The following is a 17385-nucleotide window of genomic DNA, read 5'->3' on the forward strand; positions in this document are numbered from 1 at the left end:
GTGAGAGAGAGAGTATCGCCTAGGGATGGAAGGGAAGGAGTCACATAAAGATCTCAAAGCTTGTGGACAAAGGTAAATAGTTCATCCTCATCTACTTGGCTAATAACCATAATTAATAAACATACAGCAAAAATGGTGTGTGGGAGGATCACAGCCGGAGGCTGGGAAATTATTGAACAGTGTTCCAGGAGAACAGATAGTTTGGGAGGGGGGCTGTGGGGATTTCTTTTGCTCCCCTCCATTTCAAAACAAATTCCTGTCCAACCTCTCCCCAGGAAGACCATTTCTAAAAGTCGAGGGCAGGTGTAGTGGAGCCCATGTGGCATCAATTGAACTGAGGGGGAATCTACTCTTGTTGCGGGGGGAGGGGGGGCGTTGCTTGATCTCCAACCCAGTCCTTGCTTTCTTTGTCCCTTACTGCCTATGAGGTGCACGTAATGAGGCTGCAGGTCCTCGCTCTTCCCTACAGTAGGCGCTGCTGCGGCAAATCGTTCGCAAGGGACAAATCTTTTACTTGAAGCAGCTTCTCCCTCCCTCCCCCCGTTTCTCATCTCTCTCTCGCTCTCTGTATCTTTCCTGTAGCACTGGGCTCCCACAGCTGGGGAGCTGTTTTCCCCCCTCTAGTGTGCGCTGAGACACCGGCGTGTGAGTGTGCAGAGAGAGAGAGAGAGAGAGAGAAGAAGGACAGAAAAATCAGCCAGAAAGATTCAGTGGCTGGAGAGAGAGTGGGGAGAGCATGTTGCCAGTGGCTCTTCAGCAGCAGCCTTCCTGTTTCCATCTTCTCTAACTGCACCCCAAAGCCTCAGTCTCTTCTGCAGCCAGGGACACTGAGAAGAACAAGGAATTTTGAAAGAGGGGGGGAAAGAGCCTTCAGGAACCTGCAAATCTCTCCCATTCATTTTTTCCTCCAGTTTTACCATGAACCAGGCTCTTTCCTGTCTCTGAGGAGAAATTAAAAAGCAGAAGGGGGAATTCAGCAATTCTTTGGTTGCTAAGGTAATTGGAGTGGTTGCACACACATTTCTCAAGGAGCTTAATGGGCAGAGGATGTTATACATTTCGGGGCTTTTTGCTTGTTTGTTTAAAGAGAGAGCTTTTAAATCTGCAATTCAGCTCTGTCTACAAAACCGATTGAGAGTCAACGCATGTTGGTTGTGCTCAGTGTTTTCAGGAACCCTTGTGGGGATACAGGCGGGTTCTTAATATAGGATAAAAACCTTTTTTTCTCTTCCAGAGCGGGCTGCATGTTCTGAATGTGTATGTGAGAATAGGGTGTGTGTGTGAGAGAGAGAATGAACTGGTTTACTGTCATGTAGGAGCTGCAACTCTGTTCTTCGGAGTAACGTTATTCAAATATGATTGTGTGTGCTGTGCCTAAATGAAAGCCACGGGATGGTATTTGTGAATGTACGCAAGCTTCCCTGACACAGCCGACTGGAGAAGGGCTTGTTCCAAAAGAAAAACGATCTTATATGGATGAAAAAGAATTGCGGTTGAAGAAAACATAGTGGGATCACTAAACCAATCTGGGGGAAGGGGGGACTTTTGTGTGTGGTTCTCCAGCTATATTGCTTCACTTGCATTTATCAATGAAGGAAGATGGGAGACTGGAGTTCAGCAGTAGTTTATAAGAGTCTCTACTGTGCTGGCTGTCAAATTGCAGCCCCAGGCTGAGCAAAAGCACGACAGTGAAATCTTTGGTGGGGAACGGCGGTACGTCAATATATACAGCAGGGGCTTTGGGGCCAGCGCGCGGTGCTTTGGGTGATCAAATTTTCTATCGGAAAGGAAGTCAGTGTGGTTTCAAGGCAAAATGTTGTGGGTAGAGCGAGAGCCCTCGCTTATCGCACATTCTTAGGCGGGCGTGTCGCTGCACGTGTTAAAATGATGAGCTCGCCTCGCTCCAAGGATTTCGGGAGAAGTTTTCTAAGATACTTTCTGCGGACAGGTGCTCTCGGAAGGGAGGTGGGAGCGGGGGCTCTGGCCGCTGGCTGAGTAGCTTTTGAATGCAGCGGGAGCGCTGTGCGTGGCGTTTTTGCTGGGTTCTTTGATTTTCTTTTGTGGGGGAGCGGGTTGAGGGACTACGGACTTCATTGGGAGATTCCCCGAGCAGGAGATTTCCCCGCACAGCAACACAGCGGAAAGTTTCTCTCTTGTAATTACAGCGAGTAGTCTGCCCCTTCCAACGCGAAGCCCTGCACAGTAGAAAACATTGGGAGGCTGGTGCTTTGTAGCCACCTCATCTAACCCACCGCCAGCCAGCCAGCTCACTCAGAGTCACATCGTTGTGTTTGAGAAATGTCAGCTCTTGCAAAGCATCGGGGAGGAAGGAAATGGTGTTTACTAGGGTTGTGGGTGTTTTTTAATGCAAATGTGAATCTGTTTGTTTCACCTGTCTCCTGCAGTAATTGCAATGCTCACTGAATCCACGTCATCGGGACTTTAAACAAATGCTGCTGCCTTGTTTTTAAAAAGACAAATTGTCATGCCATATAAAACATTGCAGCGAGGCTTTCTGGGTTAGGAGTCTGAGATGGGACACTGGCTAGGGAGTTAAAATAAGCAGTAGGATGGATGTGGCTCTAAACAGCAACGGCAAGCTGCCGAACGACCTGCTCTTCGGAGACAGGTTTGTTTAGGTAGCAGCAAATAGCTATAATGTATTTTCGCTCTTAATTACAAAGGACATTTGCTTGAAGACAAGATCGTTGCTTAAGCGATCGGCCGCTACCTGTTCTCCGCGCACAGTCATTCTCCTGCGTGACACTGTCAAGCTCTCCTTCCTTAGTAACCAATTGTGATGTCATGAGGGAAGATTGGGGAATAGGATGCAGAGCCAGCAAAAAGCTCCACGGCCGTGCCGTCTGCAGCGGTTAGGGCGGCGTATGGTTACCCGTCCTGTCTCCGTGCTTTGTGGTGCCCTACCGAAAGGGCAGTCACGGTCACCGCTCCCAAGAGCGCGTAGGCTCTGCTGCACAGCCCAACTCTCAGGAACCCGCCTGCTCACGCACGCTGTCCCTACGGAAATCCGCGTGACTGCTCCCAAGTACACTACTAAAGCGAGTAAGGATTTATAGGACCTGGCCCTGAGAGGTTTTTCCAGGATCATGCCTTAATTATAACCCGTCTATCACAGAGTAGCGTGGTGTTCCTTGGCGCTTTTGAAACTAAGGCTTATGTGATGCACCCCAGTAAATCGCTCTTTGTTGGTTTTATTTATTTAAGTAGCTTCCCGTGGGGATTGTTGCGAATAACAGGAAAATCTGTCTTTTGTAAATAGTACCGCATGATAAAACTTCCCTCCTCTGTCATGGTGATGCTCTGCTCCTGCTGCTTTTTACCGCCCCCCCTCCCCCGCAAGGTGGTTGCGTTTCAGTTTTTGTTTTGCGTGTGTGCGCTCGCGCAGTTTGCAGAGTGCTTTGAGATCCTTGGGCATGAAAGGCGCTTAATAAAAGACAAAGTAAAGTATTATTTGTGATTATTCAGTACAGATCATACCAAAAGATGCCAGCTGTAAATTAGAGCTTTGGGAGTTCGACGAGGATACAAAGTGCATTGGAATTCTGAGAGTGTGGTTTTGTTTTTTGTTTTGTTTTTTAAGGGACTGCACGTGCTTCCCCCCCTTCCCCTCATTTCTTCCATCACTTGGCTTTACAGTGAATACCACTTTTATACTGATTTTTGGATGTCAAAAGAATTATCAATCTTTTGTTTAATTATGAAGTGCAATATTTTCTTTGCCAGGTGATTTAAGCACATTTCATATGTGCCCTTGGAAATCTGCTCATACAGTTCTCTTAAACAAGGTCAAATGCTTGAAGAACAGTTATTTTCTTAGGGGCATATCACTAAAGGCACAGAATAATACATTTCATTGTTTGAATCTCTATGCCAAATGCCAAAGAAACTGTTTAGACCCTGCCAAAATTGACTTTATTTTGTTCTAATGCCCTGATTTATTAAAATAATTAATGGTAAATGTCCGTGTATGCAAGTGTGGTGGAATTTAAATAGCAGCAAAGATCATGAACTGGTGAGACAGAGAGAGTGCAACAATTTTCACATACTTCAGTGCGAGTTATACCAAAGCCACAATTAAGTCATCTCACTAATTTTATGGTTGCCCTCTTAATACTATTCCAGGAAAAGCTGTAACACACAGCTGCATATTATCATTAGCATCATTATTATTAAAAAGAAAAGGAGTACTTGTGGCACCTTAGAGACTAACCAGTTTATTTGAGCATGAGCTTTCGTGAGCTACAGCTCACTTCATCGGATGCAGTGAGCTGTAGCTCACGAAAGCTCATGCTCAAATAAACTGGTTAGTCTCTAAGGTGCCACAAGTACTCCTTTTCTTTTTACGAATACAGACTAACACGGCTGTTACTCTGAAACCTATCATTATTATTGACACTGCTTGCCCATAATCTGTGGCTGATCATTACTGTAAGAGTGATGGCACAGCAAACTGTTTCCATCCAATAGCCTTTGAGGATAGGGCAAAAACACATCTCCGCAAAGTAGTGATCCCCAACCCTTCTCTCTGGAGGCATAGGAAGTTCTTCAGGGTCCAGCATGTATTTCTGGTGTAGCCCACAGGTCTGATGAAAGTGAGCAGAGTGCTGGTCACAGGGATGCTCTCTGCATTGCTTAACATGTGCGAGACAGCAGGAGGAAAATTGAGTAATGGATCAGAACTGCCAGAATCCATCACTGTCTCTTTCAGCACCCAGGAAGGGGAGAAAAGGAGAAGGAAATACTCTCCCAATGACTACAGTGGGCTAGCAGATGGAGGAGAAAGAAAATGTACTGTGCCAGTTGAAGTCCCAGAAAGAGACAAAATAGCTGCAGCATGGCAACTTGACATTGTTTGTTGTGATGTTACATCAGTCCATTTTAAATTGACTAATGATGTTGTCATGTCATGACTCAGTCTTCCCAATCTTAGGCTGTCATGTTGCAATTATTTTGTGGATGTCTGTGAGTCCATTCCATGGTGGTGATGCTCTCCAGCACTTCAAGAATGAAGACCGCTATCTTAAAGAATCTGGCTCAGAATGGTCTTGACCATTTCATTGAGACAACAAGATTTTGGATCAAATCTTATCTCTACCATAATATGTTCACTGAAACAGCAGTGACAGATCTATCTAACAATAATGTCAGAACTAGGGTTGGTTATTCCTCAACAGTGCCCTAAAACAGAGGAACATAGCTTCCCCCTCACGGGCACGTGGGCAGGATTTTGCATTCTTACCACCAGAGACAGAGTTTGATTTTCAGTCAGGGAAAACCTTTGCCTTATTATTTCTGGTAAGACATGTAGGTACGATAGTGATGGGGACCATATGAGTAGTCAGATTTACTTTACTGAGCAACAGTGGATTATTATAAATTAATATTATTCCATCTTGCTTTAGCAGCTGAAATAATGCCCATTACTTATGAGATTTTCTCAACTGGCTTCGAAATGCATTATTTTCTATACCATTTTTTGGTATTATCTTTTCATCTCTTATGACTTAGTATGGTGAGGCCTGTCTGTATTTGGATGGAAGACCTCCAGAGGAAACTGTTGGTATTCTCAGGAATCATGCTGGTGATTCATTAGGGTTCTGCTCCTTCAAATCAGTATTGAACAGCATAATGTAAGTTGACACTTCACTGCTTGAAATGTCAGATCAGAGGTAAAATTGACATCTGAGCCACCTGTTGTCACTAAGGATTCTATGGTACTGTTTATAATGGAGGCAGGTAGACAGCCAGATATATGAGAGAAGAGATGCTAGTGACCAAGGGCCAGATGTGGGTTTAAAGATGCAGATAAGTACCCAATGGATTTTTCAAAAGGACCTATCTCATTTAAGTGCTAACTCCCATTGATTTTGATGGGAGTTAGGCACATAATCTACTTTTGAAAATCCCACTGGGCATCTATATGCATGTTTAGGCACCTAATTACCTTTGAAAATCTGGTCCCAAATTCCAATTCATGCTATTGTTTTCAGTGGCGTTCTAGCATTGTGACCTGAAGAAGAGTTCTGTGAAGCTCGAAAGCTTGTCTCTTTCACCAACAGAAGTTCGTCCAATAAAAGATATTACCTCACCTACCTTGTCTCTCTCTGTCCAGATTATTGCATTCTGCCTACCCAAAATTTCCTTTGCAGTTTCAACTTGATACGGTGTTCCCCACTTCCTGTCGTAAACTATTGTGTAGTGTTGCTGTGTGCTGTGAAATGGAAGTGGCTGCATTACAGTGGTGGTTGAGCATATATATACAATCTGAAGTACTTTGGAAGTCTTCACTATGTATTTGATTTTGCTTTTCTTTCAAAAATGTGTAGACTTGACAAAACTTTTCAAAGACGCAGTTGTCACTAGTGAGGCTGCCATTCTTTTTTGACTGGGGAGGAGACTGCTCATTGTTTGTGAGGAGAAGCAAGGAAGAAAAGCTAACCCATAATTTTCTCCTTGGCTATCAAGTGTATAGAAAGGCTATGGATGCAAGACAGGCTGCTGCTGCCCACTCGCGTATTATCAGATTTATTGCTACTTTTGAGCATCTCTGCAGTCAATGGCAATGAATATCAACAAATATGTATAAGTTAAAGTGAGGGGTAAAATTTTGACATTTCGCTGTCCCAGGAGCTTAGTAATACTCTGCTTTTCACTGCCATGTAGGAAACCACTGTCCTGTTCTCCTGCTTCCTGACTCAGCTGTGGCGGGATAACACAAAGGCAGTGTGCTTGGACTATTTGAAAATGGGGCTAGGCATATCGGATAATAAAGAGGAGTCACTTATATTACTCACTAGTGAGCTCTATAGCCAAAAAAGGAGTGACACACATTGACAAATTCAAAGGGTGCTTCTTCCCTTTCTTTGTGGTTTAAATTCGGAGCAGTAATGAAGGCCTCTGAGGGCAGCTGCAAAGTCCTCCTCACAGGGGAAAACTGACTAGTACAAATATCCAAGTAATGGTAGATGGAATATGCTACATGCCCAGGGCCATAGATGATGAGGGAATATTGACTAATGGTCTGGAAGCCAGGCCTCCTGTGTTCAATTCATTGCTCTGCCACTGAGTGTATCACCTTGGACAAGTCACTTGACCTCTCTGTGCCTTAGTTCAGCCCCCCGTAAAACTGGGAATAATAATATTTGTCTTTGTCATAGGAGTGAGTATTAGTTCATTCCTGTTGTAAAGGGGTGTGAGTTTCTGAGGTAAAAGGGGCTATAGAAGTGCAACAAAATAATTCATATTATATCACAATGCTCGTAATCCACATATGGAGTTTTGACTACTGTCTGCATGTGGATTGGGGTATTGTGTGGGCCTAAATCTTCAAAAAAAATTGTATTTTTTGGGTAGTAAACTTCCCATTTTACTTTAATTGGCAATCTTTAATTTTCTTGAGAAGGAGCAACCTGTAAGAACTCTAAGCACCTTGATGAGTTTGAAGTGAGACAGTGTTATAGTCTGATGCAGTGGTGGATTGGTTATCATGCCATTTTATATTAAGCTTAATTGAAGGGAATTTATTTGATTAAGCCCTGTTCAGCACAGGGAGTTTAAGCTGAATAGTTCTGCATTTGGAATATAATTCTATTGGAGTTTACATTTGCCGATATTAATAATTTGATTTTTGCTTTCTGATCAGCACATATTAGAATGTTAGTACTGTACTTTTGATCTCCAAATTTTTTTTGTACATTATTAATCTTTCTCTAGTAGTTTTCAAACTATTGATTTTGTTACTAGTGTAACAGAAAATGTAGTCCATCCATTGTAAGTCACTTTTGTAAATCACAATTAGCATTTTTTATTGTGGAAAAGAGAACAAGAGAACCTCATCCCCGAGACTGAAATGGGAGAGAAAGTATTACTATTTTTTCCTCATCACTTCATTTAGTGGACCAGATCCTGAGGCACTGTGCAATGCCCATGTAAACTGACTTTGCAAAGTGGGGGTTCTCTCAGGGAGAGGAAATTGAATTCTCTTCCCCCTCATGCCCCAGGGCAAAGAGCGCCAGTCAGAGTTGCCAACTTTCATGCGATAAATAAGCACCTCGACTTTCACAATAAGCCAAAAATCAAGCTAATTCCATTTCCAAACAAGGCCAAAATAAGCCAATCCCTAAGAACCCCAACACTCTATGTGACTAGATCCCCCCACCGTGAAGTCTGGGACTGTGGTGGGCCCGCTGTGCACCCCTGACTCTTTTCCCCCGTTGCCCCTGCTTGCTCCCCCTTGCCGGGAGCCAAGGAAAAAAAAGAAAAAAAAAGAAGCAACAAGCTACAAGCCCAACAAGCAACTCACAAGCCAATTAAGCCAAAAACAAGCCCAATTTCTGCGTTTTTTTTTTAGCAAGTTTGGCATGTCTGGCATCAGTGCGGTTATTCATCTCATCCCCGAAGGGAAGGGTTTGGCCAGTGAATTGGCTTAGTTGCAAAGTAACTGGATGCAGCTTTATAGCTCCCCGGTGAATCTCCTCTATGAAGACTGATAGCACTTTACAAATACTACCATAGTTTGAGATCACAAGTTCAGATGAAGTTTAGGGTGGGATTGCTTTTATCCTTTTGCATTTCTGAATTTCTATAGTTCTGACATTTATAGTTGTTAAACAGTCAGTGTGTCTTCACTATTATATTCTCCACGGCTATTCTTGATAACAAGATCTTGGTGTACTGTATAGCCTTCCCATAGTGGCACTTTTTGTTGGAAGGTAAACACTTATGGACAAATTGGGCCCTTTAATACCAATTTTAAAAATAGGCTGAATAACAGGAAAAAAAAATCTGATTGCAGCTCAGCTGACCAATCTGTGTGTTTGTGTTCAATACCTATCCTTTTCCCCACATCTCCCCACTCTGTTCTCCTTTTTTTTTGCTGGTTGGTTTGTTTACTACCCTCACTTGTTAAGTCATGTCAAATTTAAACTTAAAGTTTTTGGGATGGGAATTGTTTCCACTTGAGTCTCTTGATATTTCTAGCACATTTTAGTTGTTCCAAAATAATAAATATGATATATACTTCCATTTTTGTTAAAGGAGACTACGGACTAATGATTAAAGGAGGAGATCTGTTCTGTTTGGTGTGAGACCTCGGGCAAGTCACTTCATTTCAGTTTCCACACATGTAAAATAGGTTTAACACTCAACTCTGGAAAGTGTTTTGAGAGCATCTGAAAATATCTACAAATAACTGCAAGTTGTTATGTTTCATTTGTTATTGTATATCATGCTAGTAGAAACAGAATCGATTATGCACATTAACTATATATTCAAAATGAGTTGCAGATTTCTGATGGAAGAAAAACGATCTGTCATCTTTAAGCAGTGGCAATCAAGGAGTATTCTGGTCTGCTTCTAGATGAGGGAGACAGGGAACCCATGAATAACAGTTGTAACACTTAACACTTTTCATCTTCAAACCACATCATCACTAACATTCCTTACAACACCTATGTGAGGTGGGTCAATACTATTACCGCTGCTATTACAGATGGGTAAACTAGAGACAAAATAACTTGTTGAAGACCACAGAAAATCCTTCTCAGATGCAGTCTTAGGTCCCTGGGAGTTTCTGGTTGTTAGCCTTCTGCTTAGACCACTAGACCATGCCTTTTTTATCATTGAAGGACGGGTTGTCTAAAAGGAGGTTGTTTTTTAAGAAAGGATATAATTGGGGGAGCCAAGTGTTTGGATGGGAAAGAGAACATACAGGAAACAACTGCCTCACATGGGATTTCATAGTGGTGCTGGGTATAACTCATGGGGCATGCAGAAAGAAATCTTGAGGCAGATTTCTCTTAGGAAGCTCATAAGCATGTGGCTATCGGAGGTGACAACATATTGCGGAAATATTTCTCGCGGAAACAGAGAATCTGAAGTCCCCACCCCATTGTGATACTAATGTCATCAGTAGGGGGAAAAAGGAGTGGGCCTACAGTGGTTTCTTTTCCCACTTGTTCACCCCAACATAGCTGGAAAGAGAGAGAGAGACCACCTCCACACACAGATCGGTGCTACAACCATAGTCCGGTGGTACACTAGACATCTTGTTTCTTTAGACAAGGATCCAATCAAGTGTAGGAAATTCAAATTTCAGGCTGGCTCCTGATCCCTAAATAATCTCTGATGTGGTGTGCATACCAGAAAGGGTCCGTTCTCTCAGAATGATCTTTTCATCCCACTGATACATGTTTCCTGGAGGGCCATTTTGGGGTGTTATGTTTTTGATTGACTTAGCTTTAATCTGTCCTTGGTGCTTCCCTCTCAGTTCCCCACACTGCTCTTCTCTCTTCTTTAGTTATTTCCCTCTCTCATTCTTCTTATCGCAGCTGTTCTTGCTACCCCTGTCCTTTCTGCCAATGCCCCAGGTCATCTATCTATAGCTTCAGCAATGCCACATCTCTCCCCAACATCCATCTGCCTGGTTCTCCTTTATTTACTCTTGGTATGACCTTGCCTTCCCCCTCTAGTGGAAGTATTGGAACAGTGATGTGCTGCTGGTACTTCCATCTTAGCTTGTGATGAAACCCCCTGTCCCAGGGTTGGATGTGTTCAAAGGGTAGGCACAAGGGATTTGGGAGTCTGTTAATTTGTTTCAGATATAAACAAAAACACTTTCTTCATAACCGAGGGAGGAGGCACTTGACAAACAAGTTAATAGTAAGTGCTCTTGCTGGAAATGTTTATACTTTGTTCCTGAAAAAGTATGTGTATTGACCGTCTACCAGAGTGTTCAGTTTATATATCCTGAAATGACTGGGGGGGTCAGTGATGATCTGCTATAGTATTTTGAAAATAATTTCTTTGTAGTGCATTTCTATGGCCATAAGAATTGCTCTTCTGTTTTTATGAGTGCTGGGGATAATACCTCTCTGTCACGGAAGATTTCAGTATCTGGACTGGGGGTAAACTCCATCAGAGGGAAATCACTCCCAGCCTCCCTTCAGTTTAATGGGGAAATGTTAACGAGAGGCTCTGCAAGGACTCCCCAGCACATACCTGCTTCAGTGTGGCTCTCTCCATCTGCTCCATCAGCCCTCATTTCGCCAGCACACATGTCCTGCTGTAGCAGTTGTTTCAAGAGGGAGCAAGCATAGCCGGAAGCTGTTGGCAGAATCTTGTAATTCCCGAGTGTGTGCCTTCATCTCTGTGAGTTTGGTCCATTTTTATAATTTTATTGGAAAGCATCTTAGTTAACCACGAAACCTCCACATTGCATACATGAGAGGTACCATGGGCCAATGGATAGAGCACTGAACTGGGACTCCAGAGGCCAGAGCCTGGTTTTTCTATTGGTCTGCAGTGTGACTCTGGAAGAAGTCACGTTGCCCATCTGTGCCTCTGTTTTCCTGTTCAGACATTGCCTATCCTGTCTATTCAGACTATAAACAAGGGGTGCCAAACTCTGTTGGAGGAAAGGGCTGGATTTTATGTTTGGTTATGGTTGACGACTTGGGGGTATAAATTCAGGATGTCCTATTCCTTTCAGCCACAGGGGAAGACCCCACTAATATCCATGGGAGGTTTGCACAGAGATCAAGGAGAGATTCTTTATGTAGTAAATAATTTTTTATTTTTTCCTTTTTTTCCCCTTTGCAGCAACTCCCAAATCCCACCCTATGAGGGCTTTACTCCCACCTCCATACCCTGTTCCATCTGCTTAAAATAAGGAATGCAATAGATAATGTTGACAGTCAAGTGTCATCATTAGTCCTCTGAACTGGCACACTGATCAGATTAATAGGGAGCAGAAGCGTTTGTGGCTCTTACTCATTGTTTCAAGCTGTCTGCTGAATGGAAGACATCGTGTTATCAGTTTACACTTGAGGTTCATGTTTGGAAAGTTATTACTGCAGGCATGAAGATTAGAAACTTATGTTTTAAATAAAACTAAAGCTGAGATTCTGCAAAATCTTAAATCATGCTGGCCACAAAACTACATGATTTGGGCAGGATGCCTGATACACCTGCTGTAAACTCTTTGGGGAAGGGACTGTTCTACTGTGTGTTGTTTTACATTGCCTACCAGTATACAAATCTTGGTTGGCACCTGTAGGTGCTACTGTAATGTAAAGAACAGCTAACAAATAGAATATAAAGATACAGATTCCCTCCTGTCAAGTGGCATTCTAGAGAGATTTATGGCAGCAGATGTGAAACATCAATTTAGAGTTAATGGAAACTAATTGAATTCAAATTAATTAATTATTTTTTTCTTGTCCTTTCCCTCCTGTCACTTTAACTAATTACCTAATGAATTGGGTCTAAATATTCCACCAGACCAGGTAGACTTTTTCTGGTAGATAATTATCAGTTCAGCAACTCAAATGGCTGTAGAAGTTTTCAAGCACATGAACAGTCGAGAGTTTTAGATATGCATGTTAGTGAGTGCAGGGAAATTGGGTATGTTTTAATGACACCAAACTGCTTTTTATACTAGATTTGCACAACTGTGGTCACTATGAGCTCCCAATCTCGCACATATGGACAGGAGCATGACATCTCAGACAGAGGCAGTTTTTTAAATGTAAAAATTATACAAACCCAGTTATTGCTATTAATTATCATATGACATTTTATTGCAGTCAGGAGATGCTGATGGATTTTTGTGTGGGTATTCAATTAATATGTTCCATTTTTATAGGCTGAAATTTGTGCTCTTTACCCAGGCAAAACTTACCATTGAAATCAAACATGCTAGAAGTGTCCAGTTCATCACTTCCATTATATTGGTTGACTTCAGAGGAAGTTTTATGGAAGTGCTGAACCGAACCCCAAATCTGCAGCTGTTTTGCTTGGAAAATACTACATGCATTTAAGGAGAATATTTAGGTACCTTTGCGGAATATCTTCTCTTAATTCTCCTTTTTTCTCTCTCCACCCCTCCCTACAAAACATGTGGTTTACTGTGACTCAGATGAGGTAGTATATTGCTCTCTTTCTAAATACTTAGGTTGAAGATTGGCCTGTGGAGATGGCTAGGATGTTACAGCTGTCTTATTTTTGATTGACTAGGTACTTTAGAAAGCATATTGAAGGGTCCTGTTAATATTCAGGCTGATTGATTTAGCATTTTATTATACAGATTTCTATTAACAATATCCATGCATTAGGATTTTGGTATTGTTGGCTGTCATCACCTGTTGTCTCACTTCAAAATCCAGCATCAGGGAAGATTAACGGCTGGGCTGTAGATACACTAGTGTTTGCATCTCAAGGCTACTGTACATATTGGTTATCACAGTTTAAGTGACTTTGGAGATCTTGATGTAACATAAAGGAACCATTTGTTCTTTACAGCTGATGATCCTCCTGTTCTTCCCAGGAGGTTCCAGGAACCCAGTCAGATAAGAGAGAGATAAATAACCTCTTACACCAACCAAGAACATTTTGTCAAGTGCTGCCTGTCCGCTCTAGTGAGATTATTTTTCCGGCAAGAGTGGAGCTGGGTGTAAGCAAAAAAGAAGGAAATATGTAATGGAAAAATATCAATAGTAGGCACAAAACCTTATCCTACAAGAAGCTATTAGCACATTTATTAAAGTTTTAATTCGCCACTAAACATTGTTTTTAAAAAAATCTTGTAAATGATCTTCATACCAAGAACAAAATGTTGAATATTGTCGGCTCACATTGTGTGTGGGGAAAACCAGAGTGAAACTCATTTAGGTAACAGGTCAGACAAAAAACTCTAGAGGATGTGAAGCAGTACAGTATGTCAAATGTAAAATATGCTTCTAGATTTTTTCTTTTGGTTGCTTTGTGGCTAATGTCAGAAAAGTGGTTTGTGTGAGTTAGTGGCCTCAATCCAGTTGAGTGAACATATGTCCACAATTCAAAATCCAACATGAAAATGGGCACCCTTCTAGGCAATCTCAGCAGAGTCCCTATGGGTTGGCTAACAGAACAAGCAGAACAAAATGCTCTATTACTAGTGGTGGTCCCTCCAGACCAAGAGCCCACAGGTCATAATTAAAATTGTAATTTTGCCCCCTTCACAGAATTAGTTTAACAATCCTGCACTGATATGCTGTTGAGAGCAGTTATTAAAATGCTGTTCTACTCAGAAAAGTAACTCTAAAATGGCATCAAGAGGCTCGAAGATTGAAATGGATTCCTTGAAAAGACAAATATACTCTGTTTCCCTGAGTGTATTTTTTTTCCCCTCACTGCCTGCCTTGTACTTCAACCTAGGATCTGAAAGTCAAACTTGGATTTTTCTGCACTGCCATCACCACTACCACTAAAGATTCTGCAATCTGAATTCTGTTAATAATTGTGTTAATGATGCATAAGCCAGAAGAGAATTCAATTCGTTGACCTGTAGCTATATTAGGACTGGGAGGAGAAAAACGTAGTAAAACATTTTTAGTCACTGAAGTATCATTGTTCTGTGTTTGTACAACACCTAGCATAGTGGGGTTCTGGTCCATGACTAGGGCTCCTAGGTGCTACAGAAATACAAATAATAATAATAATTAATAATTAATGAAGAAGATACATATTTTATTTTGATTTAGAATAAATAAAAGGATGAATACACAGACTCTGAGAATCCTTCCAATTATTTATTACACAAACAAAGCACAATACAACCAACTCCTCCCTTCTACCAAGCAGCAACACATAATCAAATACCAATATGTGTGTTTGTGCCTGAATCCACTTACATCTCTTCAAAGTCCAGGTGAAACAAATGGTCCCTGAATTCATCTAGAGTGCAGATTTATTGCTTAAGAAGACTCTGTTTTCAACAGTCACTTATCTGATATTAGACACAAAGAAGTCAAAAGCAAAAGTGATAAAAATCTAGAAGCATGTTTTACATTTGATATACTGTACTGCTTCACAACCTCTAGAGGTTTTTTTTTGTCTGACCAGTTAGCTAAATGGGTTTCATTCTGTTATCTCCCTCACAGTGTGAACCCATACTATGGTCTTGAGGTAGCTACAATTTTCAGTCATTACTTACACTGGCTGGCTATGAATCAATGAACTAGAGGTGACAGTCTCATACTCCATTACCCATCCCCTGGGCCAGCTTGTTCCTAATTTTACCATATCTTGAATTTCTTGTAGATAATTTTTCTCCATACGCTCCCTGGTTTTCATTGAAAAAATAAATACCATTTTTATTTTCTGTCAAAACATTGTTACCTTTCCTATTGCTTCTCCAACTCTCTATATAAACAAGTAACAACATGTAATCTTTACACACAGACTGTTTGTAAAAGCACATAAAATGCAAGTTTATTTGCCTATTTGCCAGCATATTCTTTCATAGCAGTTATGCCTTACTAAACTGAAAAATTCTTGGGTTTAGTTCTAGAGTTACATAAAGCAAACAACTAAAGTCAATTGCACGTTTATGTATCTCTCACAAAGCATACAGTTCATTTTTAATAAAGTAAGCATATATCAGATCTAAGCTGACTGTTAAATTTGATACAGTTAAAGATGATTACTTCTATTAACATTATTTACAAGGCTACAATCATACAGCATAGGAAGCATGAAGGAAAAAGGAGGAATATACAGTAACTGCATTATTAAATATTTCTCAGAAGACTTTATTTTTATTCACTCTCTCCTTTTTTGGACCATTCATTGAAACCCGAGACTGAAACACTGACTAATTATTTTTACATCTACATAGGTTAAATTTATAGAGTTCACCTACCTATGTATAAATCTGTAGTCCAGATGCTTATCTTTCTTGGTGGTGTGCTCCAAAATCAAGTAAAACAGAGAAACACTCTGATTAAAGAAAAATGTTTTTCTTCTCATTTCAAAGTGACTTTTGACCTTCCTGAGATAACACCACAGTCTCTGCAGAGTTGTCTGATTATTAATGGAAGGGATAACCTGTAATTTCTTAAAAATACATGCAAATATGATAGGCTTGGGTTACATAGGCGATGGATGAACTGAACCTTTCTTATCATGTAAAGAATAGATTTCTATTAGCTTAAATTGTGTTTGTAGTATTAAAGCAGGAAAATATTAATCGTGCTGAAACAAAAAATTGAAGAAAATGGTGTGACTTACAAAATTTTATTCTCTTGTTGATTTTTTTCAGTGTTACTTACCTTACAATAATATTCAAAACCTTTTAAACCAAATATAACATGATTTGTAAGGCCACATGTGCTTTGCTTGGTTGCAACTATGGTGTATTAAGATAGCTACTATTAAGAGGATATTTCACTTAGCAAAAAATTCTCTTTCTTCTCCATCTAGGTTCCATATACCTCTGGAGCCCTGGGGATTCTCCACTTTTCTGTTGTGATGGCCGGCCTTTCAGCCAAAGAAGGCTGGACTGGCACTTCCTTTAGTGTATCAATACTGCTACTGTGTCAGCTGGAATAGTCACTGCAGAGTGACATGAGGCACTTCACCTGGGTGCCTTAAATATAATGCCAGTGTACCACTCCCAGCCTCTTCTGGTGAAGGGAGTGAGAAATGAGACCTGGGAATTGAATTGAGCCTGGTCACTAACATGCAAGTAAGGCAGAGCTCCAATCAACAGCTGGTGATCTTTTTAGCTTTCATTTAACTTGTACAGTTTATGCATGTGTAAACAGCACAAATGGAACAGGCCTTAATAGGAACCTAGCACTGCCATGCTTTTCATCTTGAACAGCAGCTCTGAGTACATTTTCTCTCTTTCCCTTTATGTTCTCTTTTTCCTCCTTTTTGCGTCAATGGAAAAAGAAAATCAAAAACAGTTTTCAACTAAGTGCATCAAATGAAGCAGAGTAAAGAAAGCATTACTTTGCAGATCTACTAGGAGCTGTTCAGCCGTGCTTTGGCTGACTTCACTTTGCCGCTACCATGACCCCCCCAAAACTCAGTATTCTATTACAGTAAATTAAATGAGACTTCTTTTTTAACTTCCTTTCTTTTCTTGTTGAACTGTACTAGACAAAACATAGCAGAAAACAATCCTGAATTGGCATAATGGAAGACAAGGTGAACTCTCATTCCTCTGATGATGTTGTGTGCATTTTGGGAACATGCCCTCAGGAAAACCTCTCACCAGTATATCAGTCTCTCTCTCTTTTTTAAAAAGAGTAGAAGGATACTAAAGACCTGTCTGAAAAATCTGAAAATATGGCCATTTAAGGGTAAGGATGAAAACTGTGATGTCTGGATAATATGAAGCACAACTGAATAACACTGCAGGAGGCCGTTTGACTAGATATCAGAAGTATCATCTGTAAAATGTGCACTGTCAGTTTAAAATTAATATATTTTTTAAAAAGCAAAAATTAAAAAAAACAAAGGTCTTGATTTGTGATATATCAAGGGAGCGCACCTTTTGCTCTAATGTCTTGAAGATGGAGCTGGGGAGTCAGGAGGCAC

General features: G+C 41.0%; 1 protein-coding gene across 2 annotated transcripts in view; it reads left to right on the plus strand.

Moving 5' to 3' along the window:
- Positions 1-650: 650 nt before the first annotated feature.
- Positions 651-17385, plus strand: part of RGS6 (regulator of G protein signaling 6) — a 495346-nt gene continuing 478611 nt past the window's right edge. The window contains exon 1 of one of the 2 annotated variants that reach the window (XM_043550214.1): positions 651-996. The gene's annotated coding sequence lies outside the window, so the exon portion shown is untranslated. The remainder of the gene's footprint in view (positions 997-17385) is intronic. The other variant, XM_043550215.1, reaches the window with a different exon arrangement.

This window comes from Chelonia mydas, chromosome 6 (genome assembly GCF_015237465.2).
Source record: "Chelonia mydas isolate rCheMyd1 chromosome 6, rCheMyd1.pri.v2, whole genome shotgun sequence".
Lineage (NCBI taxonomy): Eukaryota > Metazoa > Chordata > Testudines > Cheloniidae > Chelonia > Chelonia mydas.